Below are 24974 nucleotides of genomic sequence, written 5' to 3' on the forward strand. Positions count from 1 at the left end.
GAGGGAAAGCTGAAAGAGGAAATGCCACTCCAATTTAAAGTCTGTCGGTTCATGCACTTCCCTCAGATGAACGATTAGTTGGGACAAATCCTTACATCCTGCCTGTATGAAGTGCCAAACTCTCGAGCTGTGCTTGCATTGTCGTCGTCTTAGTCACGTCGCCGCGTTCAAGCTTGTTAAGTTTGAAAGCATGGTCTTCATCATCTTCCATCTGTGCACGTGGAAGCGTCACCAAACATGCATGCAGCAAACCGCACTATATGGCGGGAGATGAGAAACAGTGAAATTCAGAAGACCTAGTCCTATCGTAATGCCACTGGGTAATGATAATTAAGCGACCTGAAATCTTTCTTTGTTCCCAGTCTACTGTGTGTTTAGCACATATTGTAAGTGTCGTGGTAAACGCTACTGCATTGTTTTCTAAATATTCCAGGCCTATATTAGCTTTTGTGCACAGACAACAACACGCTGACTCATTTTAGAAGCTCATATAGATAACAATGAAATGTTATAAGTGCAGGGCACTAGTATGCACGCAGTGCACACGAGAAGTGGAGGCAGTCTGATATTTTGGGGTTCAACTCGTAGCTTTCTCGGTTTTGTCTCACGTATTAGCTCCGACAAGACACGCACACGCACGCACGCATGCACACACTTCGGTGGTCACATTCCTCGCAGTGTTCGGCCACCGCGCTGCGCTGACGCTTCATTTGTCGGACGTGCGCTTTGTGTTGCCTCATTCTTTCGGCGAAGTTCTTCGTTTCCCCCACGTACGAGGCCGGGCAGACTGAGCAGGGAATCTTGTTAGCACCCCTGCTAACAACGCACAAACCGGCTACCACCATCGGACGCTTCCTCCCCCGCCCCAAAGACCGCCTCCCAAAAGAAAGGGCCCCAGGGGTTGTATACATGATTCCCTACTCAGTCTGCCCGGCCTCGTACATGGGGGAAACGAAGAACTTCGCCGAAAGAATGAGGCAACACAAAGCAGAAGTCCGACAAATGAACCGTCAGCGCAGCGCGGTGGCCGAACACTGCGAGAAATGTGACCACCGAATTGACTTTGACGGCACTATTCTACTGGAGACCGAAGCTAACCAGCGCAGGAGGCTTCTGCTGGAGTCGTGGCACATACAACAGACACGAAGGAATGTTAATCGCTCCCTGGGGACACTTCCTTCGTCTTACATCCATGGTTTGCGGCCATTGACCCGGAGGTATTCATAACGAGGGCTGAAAAAAGCCAAGCTGCGCCTCGCCCGTAGCCACACCGCGAAGAAGGGACGAGCCGGTCCCGAAACGTCGTGTTTTTCAAAAATTAACGTGGTTGGCGTCAGTCATCTTTCTACTAAATTAATTTTCCCAACCAGACAGACTTATGTCAAATGTTTTCTTTTTTTGCGTCCTACCTAGGTGTATATCCTTCTCTGCTCATGTGGACGATGTAAATATAAGTTACAAATCATGTAATGTGTCGATCTGTAAGCGGCAAATTCAGTTAGGAGTAAACAAAGTATCACAGTGGGCAGACGAAAATTAATTTAAACTCAGCGCAGAAAACAACGTGGTGTTATACCTAAACCCAACATCACACTTAACGGCCAGAGATTATTGCTGTCCAAAAACATCAAACTTCTTGGCGTCATACTGCACGAAAAACTTAAATTAATCACACACATTAAGCAGTAAGACTGAAATGCATCAAGGCACTGCATATTTGAAAAGCCTTGTCACACAATTCTTGAGGTGCAGATCTAGACTGCCTGCTGAGTCTTCTAAATAGAGTAGTTCTATCACGTACGTATAGACTACGGCTCAGTACTGCAAAAGTCAACACGAAAAGCACCTTAGAAATGCTCGATGCAGTGTACCACCTGGGTCTGCGGTTGGCTACTGGGTGTTTCCATACAAGCCCAATTGCTATTTTCGCTCTCGAGCGAAAAAAAGACAGGCCCCTCATAACGGGTCCAGAACACAAGTAAACCTCATATCGTTCCCACCTCAAAAGATAAACATGGCTTTTTTAGTTCAGTGGAACTGTAGAGGCCTGTTGAGGAATTACAGTGACATAACATATATTTTAGGGTCAATGTTGCCTGCAGCCTTATGTCTTCGGGAAACCAATCTAGGTCCACAACATATGAATATCCTGAAGCATTATGAAACCTTTAGACGCGATCGCGAGAAGGCAAATAGACTCTCAGGAGGCGTCGCGATTGGCGTTCGAAGCGGCGTCCCTGGTCTAGAAATCAAAATCAAAACAAAACTTGAAGCCGTTTCGGTCAGCATCACCAGCTATAAAACAATTACTATCTGTTCTGTATATATTCCTCCACATTTTACATTAACGGTTCATGATCTACAAGAACTCATCCATGAGCTTCCACAAACACATCTAGTAGCTGGGGATTTTAACGCTCACTCCCCATTTTGGGGAAGCGAGCACTGTGACTCTAGGGACCAAATAATCGAAGATTTTATCCTTACAAATAATGTATGTCTTTTAAATGCGGAAAAGGTCACATACTGTTCCCCTACCTCAGGGAAAATGACCTTTTTAGATTTGTCGTTTACTTCACCTTCTGTTTTTAACGATTTTAAATGGGATGTCATTGACAATCCATATGGTAGCGATCACTTCCCTACACTGATAAGTTTAATAACTCCACCGGAAATAATACCCACAAAACCGCGACTGGAAGCAGACTAGGAGCTTTTTAGATCAAAAGCCACTTTACAAAATATAGATTTAGAAAACCTGACCATCGATCAGATAAACGAAAAGTTCACTAATTGTATCATAACGGCTGCAGAATTAGCTATTCCGGAGTCTTTTGGAGCAGTGCGACAAAACCACAAAGTGTAATGGACAAAAGACTGCAAGGAAGCAAAAAAACAACAAAATAGAACTTGTGTAAATTTCGCAGGTATCCGACACATGAAAATCTTGTAAATTTTAAAAAGTCAAGAGCTAAACCTCGGTACATTCGTCGCATTGCCGAAAAAGGTTCATGGCAGAGTTATGTTTCATCTATAAACAGTCAAATCACATCTAAAAAAAAATATGTGGGAGCAGGTTCGAAAATTAAACAACTTCTCACGATTCACAATTCCTCTTCTGACAGCACCTGGCACAGAAACAAGCATAAGGGAACAGGAAGACATTTTGGGTGAACACTTCACTGCAGTTTCCAGTTCATCGCAATATACGCAGTCATTTATAAAACACAAAAATGTAACCGAAAAACAAAGACTTCCAATAAGTGGAGGCGGAAAAGAACAAAAATTTAATTACTCTGCAAGAAATAAACAGAGTACCGTCTGCCTGAAAAGAAACTGCTCCAGGAGCCGACCAAATACACTATGAAATGCTTTCCCATCTTTCTGAGCCAGCCGTAGAAGCACTTTTAATATTCTTTAACAAAGTATGGGTTTCAGGGAAAATACCTGAAGCCTGGAAAAAAGCTATTATTGCGCCGTTTCTTAAACCTAATAAACCTCCAACATCTAGCAGTTATAGACCCATTGCCCTTACCAGTTGCCTTGCCAAATCCTTTGAAAGTGTCCTGAGTATAAAATTAACTTTTGTTCTTTAATCCTGTTAACTTCTAGATATCCATCAATGTGGTTTTAAAAAGGGATGGTCCACAACAGATCACCTAGTCCGTCTTGAAAATACTGTAGAAGAAGCTTTTATTCACAAACAATACTGTCTTGCAGTCTTTTTCGATTAAGAAAAAGCTTGTGATACAGTATGGAGGTTCGGGATTCTTCAGGACTTAGCTGAGCTCGGCATCCGTGGCAGAAAGCTGAACTCCCTTAAAGACTTTTTGTCGAACCGTTCATTTAATGTCCGCCTAGGCTCAACCTTTTCGAGGAATTTTATCCAAGAAAATGAAGTACCTCAAGGGCTCAAGGGTGTATTTTAAGCACAACTCTCTTTATTGTAAAAATCAATTCGCTTAGCAAAATAATACCGAGGTCTGTTATGTATTCACTTTATGCAGATGACCTCCAGATAGCTTGCACATCCTCCAACATGTCAACATGTGAAAGACAAACACAATTAACAATTAACAAACTGGCATCATGGGCAGACAGAAATGGCTTCCGGTTTTCTGCACAGAAAACAGTAGCCATTATTTTCTCACTAAAACGAGGATTACAGGGAGATCCGACCCAACATCTGAACGACACCGAGTTGCCCGTAAAAAAATGAGCACACATTTTTAGGTATAGCATTTGACAAAAAAACTCACTTTCCTGCCTCATAATAATGCATTAAAAAAGAAAACTTCCCGATCACTGAATATACTCAAAGTCCTTTCACACAAACACTGGGGTTCTGACAGGGCAAGCCTTCTAAAAATTTACCGCTCTGTGGTACGATCCTGCTTAGACTATGGCAGTATAGTATATGGTTCAGCAAGGCCATCGTATTTGAAACGACTCGACGCAGTGCACAATTTAGGTTTGCGCCTTTCAACTGGTGCTTACAGGACGTCACCTACAAACAATCTTTATGTTGAAACCAACGAGCCGTCACTTACAGACAGAAGAGCAATGCTCACATGCTCGTACATTCTAAACACCCGTTCACTCCGCAAACATATTTGTTACCCCATCGCTACACAGTGCCCATCTAGAGTACTCTTTAACAATAAACCGCAAGCTACCCGTCCATTGCTCTTACGATTTGAAGACATGTGCCAGAACCTCGGCGTACTAGACATATTGCCAAGCATTGCTCGAAGGCGAGGTCCACTTCCGCCATGGTACAACTTTCCGGAGATCTGTGATCTCACTCTTACAGGCTTCAGTAAAAAAAAAAACAAATTCCGCAAGAACATATAATACAAGAATTCCTCACACTTGAAGAAAAGTACAATAATTATGCAGCCTTTTATATAGAGGGTTCAAAAACAGACACTTACGTTGGAAGTGCAGTGGTACAGGTGAATTGGAATAAAATAGTAAGACTTCCACAGTGTGCTTCCATCTTCACAGCGGAATGTTACGCTATCTGTGTAGCCATAGAAAAAATAGTAAATGAGAACCGTCGCCAACAGTATTATTTACACAGACTCTCTAAGTGAGCTCACAACCCTTCATTCTAGAAATGCAATAACCCCGCTGCTTGGCGACCTCATACACAGCATTACAACAGCCATAGCTCAAGGACAGAGCATAAGATTCTGCTGCCAGTACCAAGTCATGTCGGCATAAAAGGCAATGAAAGAGCAGATTTGTGCGCTGCTAAAGCTTGTGGCAAGCGAATAAAGAATGCGAATGTGCCCTATAACGATTGCATGAAATTACTACAATGTAAGGCAAGGAAAATTTGGCAGTCCACTTGGCACAGCGAAGTAAATAACAAGCTACACTTAATAAAACCAGTGCTCGGTGAATGGAAGTCATGTGTGCACCAGAAACGTTTAAACGAAGTCATTATAGTTATCATCTGCCGTCTCCGTATAGGTCACACACACATTACACACAAGTTTCTGCTAACAAAGGAAGACAAACCGGTTTGTGCATGTGGAGACGAATTTATAGTCAATCACATTATAATTTCATTCTAGAAACTGGAAAAGCTACGGAAAAAGTGCTTCTCTCCGTTTTATAACCTATGCATCCGTTTTCATCCATCACAGCTCTTAGGTGGAAACGCAATTGTGGACATGTCCTGCGTTTTTAGATTTTTAACAGAAGCTGGTTTTCTTAAAAATATGTAAAACATGACCCAGTACTTTTCCTGGTGCACCTCAGCCACTTTCTCATTCCTGAGAAAACGGCTGAGGTTTTTTATTTTGATTGGTTGGGGGCCTCCAGTCCTTGCCCAACCAAGGACGGCTGATGAAGGTACCCAGCCTCCTTTGAAACCCTTAATATTGGTCATTTTAGAATCTTGTTTTGCTCTCAATACTGGGCAAAAGGGTATAACATTTTAGGCTTTCTACACTGCCATATTTTTTATACCTTTGTAAAAATCTACAGAAAATTTCTTATACCCTGAGCTTGGCGCATGATAGCATTAGTTGCTTATGCGCCACTAAACCCAACCCAACACAAGCACCTTAGAAATGCTCGATGCAGTGTACCACCTCGGTCTGCGGTTGGCTACTGGGTGTTTCCATACAAGCCCAATTGCTGTTTTTTATGTTGAGGGGTCCGATGGTCACTTGAACGACGGCGGAAGTTTACAAGTATAAGATACACTAAGAAGGTTTTATTTCATGCTGACCATCCATGCAACGCGCTGTTGCAAACCCATCCAGTACACTACTGTTTTCAAACCGACCGTATGAAACCCCACCTTTACCTATTGAGTCGCCATACTTGCCCAAGACATGAACGTACTGGTCTCCAATATTCTGGTGACTTCTTCTAAAGACATAATTGCTCCCTGGGAGGTGTATCCAGTTGAATGTGACACATTTTTTCGTGGTGTTGGCAAACATGGGTCGCCAATTGGCATAAAACAAACTTCATGCCCCTACAACCAAAGCATTCATCTTAAAGCAGCGCGATACACAGGAACATAGTACGACACGAGCGCTCGTGTCGTCTCTTGTTTCTTCTCCCACTACGTCCTGTGTACCGCGCTGCTTTAAGATGAATCCGTTCCAACTTTCCCAGTTTTCTGTTCTCGTTCAGCAAAGCATCAGTGCAGATAGTTCTACACTGATACCTCCAAGACTTCCTCAGTTTCATGTCCAATTCACTGCTGTCACTTTCCGAAACAAAAACAATGAATAGACACACAAGCATATTTACTGCAGATTGTCATCGCATCGTACTGGCTGTTAGACCTCTCATGCAAAAGAAAATCCCAATCTCTGTTATTTACTCAGATTCCATTAAAGGCGGTTTTGGCCCTGTCCTTCGGGAAACCCTGTAATTAATTCCCTCCTGAAATGACATGTTTTCAAGCACATTTAACCTTAAAGTTACAATATGCTGGGTACTAGGTCACTGTGACCTAGATGGAAATGAGGAAGGTGATAGACTTGCTGTGTCAGCTGTCGAACTGAGTTGGATTGATATAAAACACCTTCTATACCAGGACCTCAGGCCACATAATAGGGCTGCACTCCTCAAAGAGTGGCAGCAAGATTAGGACGAAGAAACAGAGAACAAACTGCACAGAATAAAACCAAGGATTGGAAGGTATAGCACACAAAAACAAAATAGATTCAAATAAGCTGGTCTCTGCAGGACTGACGATAGGACATAATACATCACACATTCACATCTTTTAATGGATACATATTCACCGCAATGCGCGAGTTGTAGAGCCCACATTTCTGTTGTCTGCATTTCATTTCATTTCATTTTGTTTCCTTAAAGGCCCCATGACTGGGGTATTACATAAGGGTTGGGAACTAATGATAAAAAGCAGTCTTACAATTGTACATACTTTTTTTACATTTTCAATGAAATGGGTGAACAGGTGATGGTGGCAATGTCGCCTGGAAGGTCGTTCCAGTCTGCAGCTGTGCGGGGAAAAAAGGAATTGGCGAAGGTGACAGTGCACGAGAGTGGACGGGCCACATGAAAATGATGACTGGTGTGGAGTGAAATGCGTGCTGTGGGAGGGAGTGGTGCTCATAGGGCTATTGAAGATTTTATGAAATAAAGATAAACATATTAATCATTTGCCCGAGATTGGAGACAAAGACGACAGCACCTTTATTTTTAGGTGCTGACTGCATTCGTTCATTGGATAGGGCCTTTAAAATTTTAACTCATGTAAGCTTTCTAAATATCTCTTATTCGAGGAAACTTCAACCCCTCCTCAATGCTGAGGAGAACGCTAAGAACGCTAAGCTTAGTGGTGCTCAATGCAGCCATGGACACTTCTTTATGTTAAGGTGATGACCGCATGTTTTATTGGATCCTCATCAGCAGCAGCCTGACTGCACCATCTGCAGGGCACAGGCCTCTTCCATGTCTCTCCAATCAACCCTATCCTGTGCTTTTTAAAAGATGTTTTTCAAAATGTACTCGTGCAAGATTTTTGGTATTATTCCAAAGAGGTCTTCCAAGTAATTTCAGCCCTTCCCCAATGCTGAGGAGTAAGCTGAGCTTAGCCGTAGCTGCTAGATGGCTCGCCCTTGTTGCTTAAGCAAGTTCTGTGGTTGAGGCTACCCGGCTTCGTCTTTTATATGTAACAGCTCTTACTAAATATTTTATGGGCGCTGTACGCCACTTTATGCCATTAAACCTGACTTTTACACCATCTTGTCGCACTATAGTCATGCACGTACTCACTGCTCGTACGCCCTATGCATCGGATATTGTTCTTACATATGTACACATATTTTAGCCTGTGCCGGCAAAAAAATTGGTTGCGGCTGAACTACTAATGAACCTGGTTAGACAGCGAAAGCTGTAGTGTATCGGGCAAGCAGGCGCGGCTTGGCTTCTGTAACGTTGAGTGCGTTCTGTGCACTGGATAGGCAGCGCGCCCACCCTGACACCCTGGCAGGTGGCAGTGAATGGTTGATCGCGAAAGGTTGGTCACGCAATCAACGCTGCGGCATACTGTTACAGTGCCACATTTCTGCCAGAACGTTGTCAGCGCTAATGCATGGAGCCCAGATCTCTCCCTCACCACCAACCGTCCGATGTATTCTCGCTTCAAGGCTCATGCTTACCCAGATGATAATCTTCACGGGCGTGCCTCGATTCCTGGTAAGCATGCAGCACATGCATGCGCTGTCCCGATAGCTATACCTCCGTGCTCCGGAAGATCGGACATCGGAACTCGCGTAGGAAGCTCGCGGGCTCTGCTCATATGTCCAGAAATCACCACTTGTTACAAGAACGGACGCTTCATTCTCCCTCCACTTCACCATACACTGGATTGAACATATAGCGAGGTCTGGTGGCAACACCACACAGACCGCTGCATCTCCTCCTGCCTCCTTCGTCGCTACCACCCCACCTTGAGCCTCCCACTCTGCTCAACATGGGGGAATGCCCCCAATGCAACCCCCTCGATCCTCATGGAAGAGTGCTTTGCGAGTTCCTCAACCAGCTCTCCAAACATGGCTAGCGAAAAAAAAACTCTCCGTTGAAGCCCAGGACCATCGAAGATTATCTTTTATTTTTGGCATGAAATTAGTTTACATCATGATAGAAAAGTTTTTACCGCACGAAAAAGAAAACTTTTTCGTGCGGTAAACAATTGAAACTAGGTGCTCATTCTGTTCGTCGTCTCCCTGTACCAGGTCGTTCTGCGAAAGTCAGAGTTTCCATTTCGAAAATGCTATAGAAACTAGCCCCAATAATCGTGTCGGTATGTCAGCTCCGAATGGAATTTGCGATGTAGGGTGAATATTATGAAGAGTAAGAGAGGCCTAGCTTATATATCGAGGGTTGCCTAGCCTGAGCAACTCGATTTTGAAGGCAGGATGAACTTCATAATTAGAGTGAAAAAAATATGAACGTGGATTTTGCATTGACTACTGCGGACGCGTACAGGCCGATATGGGATGAAAGGTATTTCGAAACTATTAGGAATATAGAAACCTAGTATGGGATGCGCTTTCTTTGAGTGACGACTGCGACCCCTGGTTTGTCAGATGTAAAGCCAGAGGTTCATTAGTCAGCTGTTTCTTTTATCCTCTACAACTGTAGTTGGTAGCTGGTGTTAAAGCATGCCATTTCGAGCGATTTGTTCGTAGACATGGACGGCCCCTCGGAAACGTTCTTCCCAGCAATGGGGCTCATCTTTGAGTTATCGGTTTCTTTCCTCGGATAAAGAAATGTTTGCTGATGGAGGGTAGAAAATGTGGTTGATAACCGCTTACGAGGTGTAGGAAGCTGAAGTTGCAGTCCTGGGCCTTGTGTAATTGACGCAAGTGGTCTCAACAGGTGTGTGGACGACTGTACGTTGAAAACGTTTCATTATGGTTGTGTGTGCATCCAGACTTGTAGGTTTTCCCGACTGTGAGTTTTAACAACGTGAGTTTTAATTCGCGAGTTTTAACAACACTTTTGCGGCATAGCATTGTCAGCTGTGTAGTACATCAGAATACAGCTAAGACGTGCTGACTAGCAGGTTCGTTAACAATTATTAATCAGATATTACTAGCCCACCGTAACATCCATATCAGTACTAGCGCTGTACTAGCAATTTCAGCGGGGCTTGATTAATTGTTACCCTGGGACTGGCGGCAAGTAACCGTGGAACGCTGATCAGCACGATGCTGCAGGTGCCGTGGAAGACCGTGGCAAGCGCACATCGACCGCACAGCCGAAAACGCGACGGACACGTTTTTTTTCTTGGATAGCATTTTTTCAGATGCTCTCTTATCCTAATGTCTCGAATGAAAAAAGGGCCCTAAAAATGTTATTCAGGCTAATTTAATAAACGCGTGCATCTTGTTTTCGGATGTCCGGTTGATATAGGTTTATAGCGGTGCTCCACGGTGCCGATGAAGTTTGCTATCCGTATACAAAACGGTACTGAAAATATCAATAGCCTTGATATGTCTATATCAATTGTATTGTGATTCTCGATTGGAGGAGGTACATCAGGATGGGGATGGGGGAAAATGGGAAAGCTCGGCCCGGTAATTGCCTCCTTGTGAAGGGGTCACCTCAACTGGGCTTCGCTGCCGCACGCTGCTGCAGGGGCCGTAATAGCCCGCAGGAAGCACACATAGTCGAGGCATCCAGAAGACGCAACGTGGGCTGTTCCTTTTTTTTGCTGGTCATCGGGACGTAAATACCGCTTTATTATAAAAATGTCCAGCAAAAAAAAGTCCACGAGGCGTCTTTCGGGTGCCTAATGTGTGTGTGCTTGCTGCGGACTTACACGGCACCTGCAGCAGCGTGCGCACTCCTCCCGAGAATTCCGGATTTCGAGAACAAGAAAAAACAGAACAAAGAAAAACAGAGAATGGGTCCTGCGCTTTTATATGTTTATATCAATCCGCGCGCTGCTGCAGGTGCTGTGGAAGACCGCAGCATCGACCAGGCATCCGGAGGACTCTACTTGGGCTGTTTTTTTTTTGTTTTTTGCTGGACATATATACATCCGACTTCAGAGAGGGATTTATGTATGTCCAGCAAAAAAAAAAGGCGCACGCAGAGTCTTCCGGATGTCTCCTCGATATGTGCGTGTTGCGGCCTACCACGGCACCTGTAGCAGCGTGCGCACTCCTCCCGGGAGTTCCAGGTTTCGAGAACAAGAAAAAAAAAGAAATGCTCCCCCAACGGGAACACCGACTGGAGCAACGGGCATCCGCCCTTTGGATACCCGGGGGACAGCGAGAAAGGTGCTGTGCGAAAAGCACAGTACCCCCCCTTGTCCCCACACTCCGCGGCCGGGCCAGCCATGCATGGTGCACCATGCCGGACGCTTGTGACCAGGAATCCTAGGATTCGATCACGCGCCCTCGCAATTGCGAGCGGGACACGTTACCCGTTACGCCACGGAGTGGCACGGCTTCGTCGTGCTTTCAGCGTGTGCTGGTACGAGAGGAACACGGTAGCGCGAAACGGAGCATGCGCAGTGCTGCACCGTCAGTCACCTACGCAGTTGGGCCGCGACGATACGGCAGCAAGATGCGAAGTTCGGCAGCGATAGCGGCGAGCATGACGCGCCTATGGTGGTACCGCTCGTTTCGCGCTGTTGGCGCAATCGCAAGAGACGCACAGAAATTGCCGTCCGATTCCGGAGTGGTCTCGTGGTATACGAATGCAAATTGCAGCGCGGTTTACGAGAATGGATTGGAGCAGCATCGCGCAGGTGGAATTAAACAGGGAGTATAGCGGCCAGTCATACCTTCGCACAATGTCAGGCGCCTGTGCAGCGATGGGGAGCGACATTGACAGATGGGGAAGAGCGCGTGATAGACTCGCAATTGGTGCTAATACTGTATTCCTGAAGCGCCAGGGGCGTGCCTGCAATTAGAACATCACGGAGGAGCCAGAAGACCGTATATCAATGGTGAAGTTGGACTACGGAGTCAGTGTCAACTCAGCCGATGAGAGACACGGTCAAAGAATAGCCAGAGTCAACCAACCACAGAAAGAGACACCATCAAAGAAGCCAGAGTCAAAGCAGCGAAAGAGACAGTGTCAAAGAAACGAAAGAGACAGTGTCAAAGAAACCAAGGAACGGCCAGTGTCAAAGAAACGAAAGAGACAGTGTCAAAGAAACCAAGGAACGGCCAGTGTCAAAGAAACGAAAGAGACAGTGTCAAAGAAGCCAGAGTCAAAGAAACCAAAGAGACAGTGTCAAAGAAACCAAGGAACGGCCAGTGTCAAAGAAACGAAAGAGACAGTGTCAAAGAAGCCAGAGTCAAAGAAACCAAAGAGACAGTGTCAAAGAAACGAAAGAGACAGTGTCAAAGAAACGAAAGAGACACAATCAAAGAAGCCAGAGTCAAAGAAACCAAGGAACGGCCAGTGTCAAAGAAACGAAAGAGACACAATCAAAGAAGCCAGAGTCAAAGAAACCAAAGAGACAGTGTCAAAGAAACCAAAGAACGGCCAGTGTCAAAGAAACGAAAGAGACAGTGTCAAAGAAACCAAGGAACGGCCAGTGTCAAAGAAACGAAAGAGACACAATCAAAGAAACCAAAGAGACAGTGTCAAAGAAACGAAAGAGACACAATCAAAGAAACCAAAGAGACAGTGTCAAAGAAGCCAGAGTCAAAGAAACCAAAGAGACAGTGTCAAAGAAACCAAGGAACGGCCAGTGTCAAAGAAACGAGAGACACAATCAAAGAAGCCAGAGTCAAAGAAACGAAAGAGACACAATCAAAGAAGCCAAAGAGACAGTGTCAAAGAAACGAAAGAGACACAATCAAAGAAGCCAGAGTCAAAGAAACCAAAGAGACACAATCAAAGAAGCCAGAGTCAAAGAAACCAAAGAGACAGTGTCAAAGAAACGAAAGAGACACAATCAAAGAAGCCAGAGTCAAAGAAGCCAGAGTCAAAGAAACCAAAGAGACACAATCAAAGAAGCCAGAGTCAAAGAAACCAAAGAGACACAATCAAAGAAGCCAGAGTCAAAGAAACCAAAGAGACACAGTCAAAGAAACCAAAGAGACAGTGTCAAAGAAACGAAAGAGACACAATCAAAGAAGCCAGAGTCAAAGAAACCAAAGAGACAGTGTCAAAGAAACGAAAGAGACACAATCAAAGAAGCCAGAGTCAAAGAAACCAAAGAGACACAATCAAAGAAGCCAGAGTCAAAGAAACCAAAGAGACAGTGTCAAAGAAACGAAAGAGACACAATCAAAGAAGCCAGAGTCAAAGAAACCAAAGAGACAGTGTCAAAGAAACGAAAGAGACACAATCAAAGAAGCCAGAGTAAAAGAAACCAAAGAGACAGTGTCAAAGAAACGAAAGAGACACAATCAAAGAAGCCAGAGTAAAAGAAACCAAAGAGACAGTGTCAAAGAAACGAAAGAGACACAATCAAAGAAGCCAGAGTAAAAGAAACCAAAGAGACAGTGTCAAAGAAACGAAAGAGACACAATCAAAGAAGCCAGAGTAAAAGAAACCAAAGAGACAGTGTCAAAGAAACGAAAGAGACACAATCAAAGAAGCCAGAGTAAAAGAAACCAAAGAGACAGTGTCAAAGAAACGAAAGAGACACAATCAAAGAAGCCAGAGTAAAAGAAACCAAAGAGACAGTGTCAAAGAAACGAAAGAGACACAATCAAAGAAGCCAGAGTAAAAGAAACCAAAGAGACAGTGTCAAAGAAACGAAAGAGACACAATCAAAGAAGCCAGAGTAAAAGAAACCAAAGAGACAGTGTCAAAGAAACGAAAGAGACACAATCAAAGAAGCCAGAGTAAAAGAAACCAAAGAGACAGTGTCAAAGAAACGAAAGAGACACAATCAAAGAAGCCAGAGTAAAAGAAACCAAAGAGACAGTGTCAAAGAAACGAAAGAGACACAATCAAAGAAGCCAGAGTAAAAGAAACCAAAGAGACAGTGTCAAAGAAACGAAAGAGACACAATCAAAGAAGCCAGAGTAAAAGAAACCAAAGAGACAGTGTCAAAGAAACGAAAGAGACACAATCAAAGAAGCCAGAGTAAAAGAAACCAAAGAGACAGTGTCAAAGAAACGAAAGAGACACAATCAAAGAAGCCAGAGTAAAAGAAACCAAAGAGACAGTGTCAAAGAAACGAAAGAGACACAATCAAAGAAGCCAGAGTAAAAGAAACCAAAGAGACAGTGTCAAAGAAACGAAAGAGACACAATCAAAGAAGCCAGAGTAAAAGAAACCAAAGAGACAGTGTCAAAGAAACGAAAGAGACACAATCAAAGAAGCCAGAGTAAAAGAAACCAAAGAGACAGTGTCAAAGAAACGAAAGAGACACAATCAAAGAAGCCAGAGTAAAAGAAACCAAAGAGACAGTGTCAAAGAAACGAAAGAGACACAATCAAAGAAGCCAGAGTAAAAGAAACCAAAGAGACAGTGTCAAAGAAACGAAAGAGACACAATCAAAGAAGCCAGAGTAAAAGAAACCAAAGAGACAGTGTCAAAGAAACGAAAGAGACACAATCAAAGAAGCCAGAGTAAAAGAAACCAAAGAGACAGTGTCAAAGAAACGAAAGAGACACAATCAAAGAAGCCAGAGTAAAAGAAACCAAAGAGACAGTGTCAAAGAAACGAAAGAGACACAATCAAAGAAGCCAGAGTAAAAGAAACCAAAGAGACAGTGTCAAAGAAACGAAAGAGACACAATCAAAGAAGCCAGAGTAAAAGAAACCAAAGAGACAGTGTCAAAGAAACGAAAGAGACACAATCAAAGAAGCCAGAGTAAAAGAAACCAAAGAGACAGTGTCAAAGAAACGAAAGAGACACAATCAAAGAAGCCAGAGTAAAAGAAACCAAAGAGACAGTGTCAAAGAAACGAAAGAGACACAATCAAAGAAGCCAGAGTAAAAGAAACCAAAGAGACAGTGTCAAAGAAACGAAAGAGACACAATCAAAGAAGCCAGAGTAAAAGAAACCAAAGAGACAGTGTCAAAGAAACGAAAGAGACACAATCAAAGAAGCCAGAGTAAAAGAAACCAAAGAGACAGTGTCAAAGAAACGAAAGAGACACAATCAAAGAAGCCAGAGTAAAAGAAACCAAAGAGACAGTGTCAAAGAAACGAAAGAGACACAATCAAAGAAGCCAGAGTAAAAGAAACCAAAGAGACAGTGTCAAAGAAACGAAAGAGACACAATCAAAGAAGCCAGAGTAAAAGAAACCAAAGAGACAGTGTCAAAGAAACGAAAGAGACACAATCAAAGAAGCCAGAGTAAAAGAAACCAAAGAGACAGTGTCAAAGAAACGAAAGAGACACAATCAAAGAAGCCAGAGTAAAAGAAACCAAAGAGACAGTGTCAAAGAAACGAAAGAGACACAATCAAAGAAGCCAGAGTAAAAGAAACCAAAGAGACAGTGTCAAAGAAACGAAAGAGACACAATCAAAGAAGCCAGAGTAAAAGAAACCAAAGAGACAGTGTCAAAGAAACGAAAGAGACACAATCAAAGAAGCCAGAGTAAAAGAAACCAAAGAGACAGTGTCAAAGAAACGAAAGAGACACAATCAAAGAAGCCAGAGTAAAAGAAACCAAAGAGACAGTGTCAAAGAAACGAAAGAGACACAATCAAAGAAGCCAGAGTAAAAGAAACCAAAGAGACAGTGTCAAAGAAACGAAAGAGACACAATCAAAGAAGCCAGAGTAAAAGAAACCAAAGAGACAGTGTCAAAGAAACGAAAGAGACACAATCAAAGAAGCCAGAGTAAAAGAAACCAAAGAGACAGTGTCAAAGAAACGAAAGAGACACAATCAAAGAAGCCAGAGTAAAAGAAACCAAAGAGACAGTGTCAAAGAAACGAAAGAGACACAATCAAAGAAGCCAGAGTAAAAGAAACCAAAGAGACAGTGTCAAAGAAACGAAAGAGACACAATCAAAGAAGCCAGAGTAAAAGAAACCAAAGAGACAGTGTCAAAGAAACGAAAGAGACACAATCAAAGAAGCCAGAGTAAAAGAAACCAAAGAGACAGTGTCAAAGAAACGAAAGAGACACAATCAAAGAAGCCAGAGTAAAAGAAACCAAAGAGACAGTGTCAAAGAAACGAAAGAGACACAATCAAAGAAGCCAGAGTAAAAGAAACCAAAGAGACAGTGTCAAAGAAACGAAAGAGACACAATCAAAGAAGCCAGAGTAAAAGAAACCAAAGAGACAGTGTCAAAGAAACGAAAGAGACACAATCAAAGAAGCCAGAGTAAAAGAAACCAAAGAGACAGTGTCAAAGAAACGAAAGAGACACAATCAAAGAAGCCAGAGTAAAAGAAACCAAAGAGACAGTGTCAAAGAAACGAAAGAGACACAATCAAAGAAGCCAGAGTAAAAGAAACCAAAGAGACAGTGTCAAAGAAACGAAAGAGACACAATCAAAGAAGCCAGAGTAAAAGAAACCAAAGAGACAGTGTCAAAGAAACGAAAGAGACACAATCAAAGAAGCCAGAGTAAAAGAAACCAAAGAGACAGTGTCAAAGAAACGAAAGAGACACAATCAAAGAAGCCAGAGTAAAAGAAACCAAAGAGACAGTGTCAAAGAAACGAAAGAGACACAATCAAAGAAGCCAGAGTAAAAGAAACCAAAGAGACAGTGTCAAAGAAACGAAAGAGACACAATCAAAGAAGCCAGAGTAAAAGAAACCAAAGAGACAGTGTCAAAGAAACGAAAGAGACACAATCAAAGAAGCCAGAGTAAAAGAAACCAAAGAGACAGTGTCAAAGAAACGAAAGAGACACAATCAAAGAAGCCAGAGTAAAAGAAACCAAAGAGACAGTGTCAAAGAAACGAAAGAGACACAATCAAAGAAGCCAGAGTAAAAGAAACCAAAGAGACAGTGTCAAAGAAACGAAAGAGACACAATCAAAGAAGCCAGAGTAAAAGAAACCAAAGAGACAGTGTCAAAGAAACGAAAGAGACACAATCAAAGAAGCCAGAGTAAAAGAAACCAAAGAGACAGTGTCAAAGAAACGAAAGAGACACAATCAAAGAAGCCAGAGTCAAAGAAACCAAAGAGACAGTGTCAAAGAAACGAAAGAGACACAATCAAAGAAGCCAGAGTCAAAGAAACCAAAGAGACAGTGTCAAAGAAACGAAAGAGACACAATCAAAGAAGCCAGAGTCAAAGAAACCAAAGAGACAGTGTCAAAGAAACGAAAGAGACACAATCAAAGAAGCCAGAGTCAAAGAAACCAAAGAGACAGTGTCAAAGAAACGAAAGAGACACAATCAAAGAAGCCAGAGTCAAAGAAACCAAAGAGACAGTGTCAAAGAAACGAAAGAGACACAATCAAAGAAGCCAGAGTAAAAGAAACCAAAGAGACAGTGTCAAAGAAACGAAAGAGACACAATCAAAGAAGCCAGAGTCAAAGAAACCAAAGAGACAGTGTCAAAGAAACGAAAGAGACACAATCAAAGAAGCCAGAGTAAAAGAAACCAAAGAGACAGTGTCAAAGAAACGAAAGAGACACAATCAAAGAAGCCAGAGTAAAAGAAACCAAAGAGACAGTGTCAAAGAAACGAAAGAGACACAATCAAAGAAGCCAGAGTAAAAGAAACCAAAGAGACAGTGTCAAAGAAACGAAAGAGACACAATCAAAGAAGCCAGAGTCAAAGAAACCAAAGAGACAGTGTCAAAGAAACGAAAGAGACACAATCAAAGAAGCCAGAGTCAAAGAAACCAAAGAGACAGTGTCAAAGAAACGAAAGAGACACAATCAAAGAAGCCAGAGTCAAAGAAACCAAAGAGACAGTGTCAAAGAAACGAAAGAGACACAATCAAAGAAGCCAGAGTCAAAGAAACGAAAGAGACAGTGTCAAAGAAACCAAGGAACGGCCAGTGTCAAAGAAACGAAAGAGACACAATCAAAGAAGCCAGAGTCAAAGAAACCAAGGAACGGCCAGTGTCAAAGAAACGAAAGAGACACAATCAAAGAAGCCAGAGTCAAAGAAACCAAGGAACGGCCAGTGTCAAAGAAACGAAAGAGACACAATCAAAGAAACCAAACAGACACAATCAAAGAAGCCAGAGTCAAACAGACCAAGGAACGGCCAGTGTCAAGGAACAGCCAGTGTCAAAGAAACGAAAGAGCCAGTGTCAAGGAACGGCCAGTGTCAAGGAACAGCCAGAGTCAAAGAAACCAAGGAACGGCCAGTGTCAAGGAAACGAAAGGGACACAATCAAAGAAGCCAGTGTCAAAGAAACGAAAGAGACAGTGTCAAGGAACAGCCAGAGTCAAAGAAACCAAGGAACGGCCAGTGTCAAAGCAGCGAAAGAGACAGTGTTGAAGGAACAAGCCGCTGCAAACCCGAAGCAGGCAGTGGAAATCGAACCATCCACTCAGTCAGCCACTGTCAATCAAAGAAAGAGACACGATCAAGGAAGCCACAGAACGAAACGAAGGATAGCGAATAATGCAGCGATTCAGCCAGTGTCAACCAAAGAGAGAGGCACGATCACAGAAGCCACAGAACGAAACGAAGGATACCGAACAATGCAGCGATTCAGCCAGTGTCAACCAAAGAGAGAGGCACGATCACAGAACGAAACGAAAGATAGCGGCCCGATCACAGAAGCCACAGAACGAAACGAAGGATACCGAACAATGCAGCGATTCAGCCAGTGTCAACCAAAGAGAGAGGCACGATCACAGAACGAAACGAAAGATAGCGATTCAGCCAGTGTCAACCAAAGAGAGCGGCCCGATCACAGAAGCCACAAAACGAAACGAAGGATACCGAACAATGCAGACATTCAGCCAGTGTCAAGCAAAGAGAGCGGCACGATCACAGAAGCCACAGAACGAAACGAAGGATACCGAACAATGCAGCGATTCAGCCAGTGTCAACCAAAGGGAGAGGCACGATCACAGAACGAAACGAAAGATAGCGATTCAGCCAGTGTCAACCAAAGAGAGCGGCCCGATCACAGAAGCCACAGAACGAAACGAAGGATACCGAACAATGCAGACATTCAGCCAGTGTCAAGCAAAGAGAGCGGCACGATCACAGAAGCCACAGAACGAAACGAAGGATACCGAACAATGCAGCGATTCAGCCAGTGTCAACCAAAGAGAGAGGCACGATCACAGAACGAAACGAAAGATAGCGATTCAGCCAGTGTCAACCAAAGAGAGCGGCCCGATCACAGAAGCCACAGAACGAAACGAAGGATACCGAACAATGCAGACATTCAGCCAGTGTCAACCAAAGAAAGAGGCACGATCACAGAAGCCACAGAACGAAACGAAGGATACCGAACAATGCAGACATTCAGCCAGTGTCAACCAAAGAAAGAGGCACGATCACAGAAGCCACAGAACGAAACGAAGGATACCGAACAATGCAGACATTCAGCCAGTGTCAACCAAAGAAAGAGGCACGATCACAGAAGCCACAGAACGAAACGAAGGATACCGAACAATGCAGACATTCAGCCAGTGTCAACCAAAGAAAGAGGCCCGATCACAGAAGCCACAGAACGAAACGAAGGATACCGAACAATGCAGACATTCAGCCAGTGTCAACCAAAGAAAGAGGCACGATCACAGAAGCCACAGAACGAAACGAAGGATACCGAACAATGCAGAGATTCAGCCAGTGTCAACCAAAGAAAGAGGCACGATCACAGAAGCCACAGAACGAAACGAAGGATACCGAACAATGCAGACATTCAGCCAGTGTCAACCAAAGAAAGAGGCACGATCACAGAAGCCACAGAACGAAACGAAGGATACCGAACAATGCAGACATTCAGCCAGTGTCAACCAAAGAAAGAGGCACGATCACAGAAGCCACAGAACGAAACGAAGGATACCGAACAATGCAGACATTCAGCCAGTGTCAACCAAAGAAAGAGGCACGATCACAGAAGCCACAGAACGAAACGAAGGATACCGAACAATGCAGACATTCAGCCAGTGTCAACCAAAGAAAGAGGCCCGATCACAGAAGCCACAGAACGAAACGAAGGATACCGAACAATGCAGACATTCAGCCAGTGTCAACCAAAGAAAGAGGCACGATCACAGAAGCCACAGAACGAAACGAAGGATACCGAACAATGCAGAGATTCAGCCAGTGTGAACCAAAGAAAGAACCCGAAGCACACAGTGGCAGTGGCGCATGCACAGTACCTACATTACGCGCACCTCTTTAATGTCGGTCACAGTCGCGGTAAATGAATATCTGCAACCACGCCTGCTAATCTCTGCGTAAAGAGCCGCCGCCTATCCCGACGCAACCGTAAAATATGGGTATCCATGCCGTTAACAGGCACATGTGATATATTTCTGGTTTCGTTTCCGACACCTTGAAAGCGTCAATACCGCGCAATTCATATCCTTTGCCGCTGAGCGTTGTTTCCAGCAAACGATATCCGCGTCATGCTCGCAGTTATCGCTGCCGACCGCTGTAGTCGCCAGTCAGGGCAGCACTGCGCATGCTCTGTATCCAATTCGCTTGTTCCTCTCGTCTCAGCACACGCTGCAAACACGACGAAGCCGTGCCACTCCGTGGCGTAACGGGTAACGTGTCCCGCTCGCATTCGCGAGGGCGCGTGATCGAATCCTAGGATTCCTGGTCACAAGCGTCCGGCATGGTGCACCGTGCATGGCTGGCCCAGGCTGCGGAGTGTGGGGACAAGGGAGGTACTGTGCTTTTTCGCACAGCACCTTTCTCGCTGTCCCCCGGGTATCCAAAGGGCGGATGCCCGTTGCTCCAGTAGGTGTTCCCTCTGGGGGGACCGTTTCTTTTTTTCTTGTTCTCGAAATTTGGAACTCGCGGGGGGGAGCGCGCACGCTGCTACAGGTGTCGTGGTAGACCGCAACACGCACATATCGAGGAGACATCCGGAAGACCCTACGTGAACTTTTTTTTTTTGCTGGACATATATAAATCCCTCTCTAAAGTAGGATGTATATATGTCCAGCAAAAAAAAAAACCACGTAGACTCTTCCGGATGTCTAGTCGATGCGTGATTGCTGCGGTCTTCCACGACACCTGCAGCAGCGTGCGGATTGATATAAACATATAAAAGCGCAGGACCCATTCTCTGCAGAGCGTAGTATTTTAGTACGCCAACGAAATTTTCACGCAGGGCTTTAGTGTTCATCTCCATTGCAAGGAAAGAAACCCCGTTCTATTCCGCAGGGCTCGCTATTGCTGACAGCTGAGCATTTCCATATCTGCCTGAAGACCACAACCCTTTCAGAGTGCTCGCTGTCTTCTATTACCTCTGCAACATGGCGGCATTCATGAAAGAATATAACGAACGAAGTTTAATCTAATGTCAGCACAGAACACATTCTTAAAAAAAGAAGATACGATAGAGTCCCCCTGATGGACCCAAAATGGATTAAGGAACAAAACCAGGCATTTTAAGGAGGTCGATTTGGAATAACCCCATATGATTGCCTATTCGAAGGTGCTTGAACATTCTAGCCCTTAAATTTTTCAAATTTGGCTTTGCTCATGGCATCACTGACCTCTCAACCAAGAACGGAATTTCGTGGCGGAAAAGTTCGAAATTTTTGTGACACGACAATATAAATGATATCGCATTAAAAGGCGCTGGTATAGAAACGCACATCGCTGTCATGTGTCATAACACCCACTTGCCTACTACGCAAACCTCCTTCGCTCGCTAAAATGACTGAACCGAGCTTTGGGCATGCTGAACGTTTCGTCACCGCAGGTAAGATATCGCGGACTAAGACGGGGCATAACCTCTAGATTGCCAGTTTCATAATGAAAGGCAGAAGATATTTCAAAAGCAAACATACTGGACGATGCGCCAGAAAGTTCTGATGTTCGTGCTGAGCGTCCGGAAAAGGCACATTCCTTGTTCCCAACGTACTTTGCACAACTGACTACTTCCGCATAATTCAAGTCACCTGGCCTTTCTTTAAGTGATCTATCGTTTGGTATTCTTATTCGCCGTGTACTGTGTACGTGGCTACTCATTGGCAGTGAGGATTGCTCTGCGCTTTGCACGGCCTCAGCTGCCGGATGTACCACACTGACCCGCCTTTTCCCTGTCCATGGTCGGCTACAGCATGAGCGTAGTCCCTGTATTACTCCGTGCGGCCATTCTTACTTACTGAAAACTGCGCCTAATCCGACACAGTAACGCCAGGACATACAGCCGTGCCTCTTTAATATGACCAGCTCCCGTTAATACGGACAGGCCGAAGTAGGGTTCCATGTAATCCTGTCGCGTTAACATGGAAAGTCATGAGAACGAAGTCTCAGCTTCCCTACCGGCCACTTCTATTAGGTGTGTTGGATGGAGCGAAAAGCAGGGAACAACTGCAAATGATAGCTTTGCATTCTCATGGCGCTCCGTCGACGGGGCGTACAATTTGTTTAATTTCCACTTCACTCCCCACCGCTATGCACAGGTGGAGGGTTTAAATCACGAACTGTTTTCTCTTCATTATTCCTTATTACGGACCACTGGCTTTATGGACACTTTCGCTAGGGATCCAAAGTGTACGTGCTAACAAGGTATGACTACATCTGGAGCTAAGAACAACACGAATCTTAAACCGGCTCATTGTGACGTGAGGTTCAGGGAGAGCCAGTACAGTACTGGTGAGGGTGAGGAAGGAAGCGCAAAAATCGGGACATTCGCCCTGCCTGGTTAGTAGAGCGACCATAGAGTAACATATAAGTTACTCTACAGAGACCACTGCCTGTCGGGCAGGCGGTCCTCTGCGTTCCTTCACCACAAAAGGACGACTTCTTCTTTAACTACCAAGCTTCGGTAAACGCTGCAAATCTTTCAGTTGTACTCGTATAACTGCCCTTCGGGGTATACTAATGTCTAATTATTTCGTTTATTTATCTGGATAATATTGAGAACAAAACCTAATGGCATTGAATGAGATATATCGGATATGAATGATCTGCGCTTAAAGAACGCAGCAGCCGGATTTCTTGAAAATATTCGTTCATAATGTTGTTTTCTCCACAAAGCAATGTAAACTGAAAGCTCCATGCAGAAGGATGGACGATAACATTCGGCGCGCCCTTCACGCCTAACATGCAATGCCTCCTTTTCTTTAACGCCCAGGCGAAAAATAAGGCACAACTGGTCCGGAAATACGACAAATTTTTACCGTCCTGTTGTTTTCGTCAGATTTGTCTGTGCTGTTGAGAGGTCGTCTTTTATACCGACAGAATTGGCTCTGCCGTTAGGGCAGCACACTACAGAGAATTTTCTTGTGCGTACAAAATGTTATGATATCCCAATTTCGTTGCTAAAGAAGTAATTTTCTTTCTGTTTTTCGCTGAAAAGGAAATGATGTCGGAAGGTTAAATCGCCAGGAAAGACTCATGGTGCGTACTGGCGGAGAAGGATATACTTCCTTTAATAATAACGATAAACACGTTCCTACGAGGGCCCTCTGGCCTAGCCTGGTGAATCAACTTGCGCTGCTCACCAGCTCTTGTGGCCAGAACAGAGGTCTCCCAGGAAGTAGGAGTGGGTGAGCGAATGCGCGGTACACAGATGAGATGTGGGCGTGCTCAGATGTAGTGATAGAGCCGGGGGCTGGCTCCGCAGATGGTACAATATGAATGGAAGCAGTTGGGATGGAGCAAGTGAGTAAACCGAGGGGATGGGAATGAGCTTGTTTGAAGCTGTCGCCAACGCATAAGCTGTAAGCGGTCTAGTGTGGATTGGGGACGTGAGTATATCATGCGGCTCCGACTGTAGTGTTGTACGACAGTGTGGTAGTCAAGAGGCTCGTTTCGGTTTCGAGTGCATGGATGGGTGGAAGGTAGGGGCGTCCCCCTCGAAACGCGGTGGTGGTAGTTGCCACCACGCTCAGCGTTTTTTCTTCATTTTTGTTCAACTGTGTTGTATATTGTTGTTAAAATCGCCATTTTCTTTAAATACGCTTTCCTACACTTCTAACCTCTCTGCTTGTGAGCCACTAATCTCCCAATCGCTTATTTGGCGTGGAGACGTCTTCGAACAGGCGCCTACGCGCACACAATATTAATTAGACATATTATCCCGGAAACCGAGGATGGCTTTGTGATGTGTCCACTGCCTCAGAGGCTTTGGATTGCCGAGGAAAACCCACGGGTGCACGGGTTAGAGGCGGTTTAATGTTCATTAGAAGTTTGAGTAGCAGGTCTAAATTGGCTGTTTCGCTTACTTTGTGCCTTAAGCATAAGGCATTTATTAGTCAGAGATTTTGATACCAGGAAAGGAGACAATATTCGGGCTGGTTTTTCTTGAACTTTGGAACGTATCACGTGATATTTAGAAAAATTATTTTTGTTCTTTGCAGGAAATCTACTGCGACTTCGGTCCACCTAATTTTGTCGGGGTGATGAGTTTTTGGAGCCATGGAGCCCAACAAGCGGACGGCGCAGGAACTTCGCAGAAAGCCCTGCTCACAACGGAAGCCCGGGCGAGTTGGTGGCGGTTCACTCGTCACATAATCCGTAAACGTTGTTGGAAGATAACGTTGTGTAATTGCTTCCCACATTTCAGTGATTTTCTATCTCTTCTTCACTGTCAAGAAAGTGCTTATATTGCCTGGTTTCATGCAATAAAAGTTCAGTTGTAAGTTGGCGCCCGTCCTGTTTGCCTCCGTGCCTCTTTAGCGCGATGTGGCAAGTGGCACTGCCTATAACTAAATATGACGAAGCGCAGGAAAGTGCGCCACGCAAGGTTAACCCTAGCCGCCATGAAAACGGGAAACCCAAGAAGGGAGTACGAGCCAGGAGAGTTGTAAGAGACAGGAAAGTGAAAGATGGAGGGAAGGTCAGGAAAAGGCGACTGCCGATTTAACCCCGGTCGAATCAGGCCGTATATAAGTGCCGTCGACAGGAAGCTGGGGATAAAGAGACGTGTTGCCCCTGCCGATCGTCTTTTCCCCGAACACAGCTAAGCGCGGGTG

The 24974-nt window shown here is 44.4% G+C and overlaps 1 long non-coding RNA gene across 1 annotated transcript in view; it reads left to right on the forward strand.

Moving 5' to 3' along the window:
* Nucleotides 1-24644, forward strand: part of LOC144110438 (uncharacterized) — a 46931-nt gene extending 22287 nt beyond the window's left edge. The window contains exon 4 of the long non-coding RNA XR_013309840.1: nucleotides 24360-24644. This is a non-coding gene — a long non-coding RNA (uncharacterized LOC144110438). The remainder of the gene's footprint in view (nucleotides 1-24359) is intronic.
* Nucleotides 24645-24974: the final 330 nt, after the last annotated feature.

Source organism: Amblyomma americanum, chromosome 11, assembly GCF_052857255.1.
Source record: "Amblyomma americanum isolate KBUSLIRL-KWMA chromosome 11, ASM5285725v1, whole genome shotgun sequence".
Taxonomy (NCBI): domain Eukaryota; kingdom Metazoa; phylum Arthropoda; class Arachnida; order Ixodida; family Ixodidae; genus Amblyomma; species Amblyomma americanum.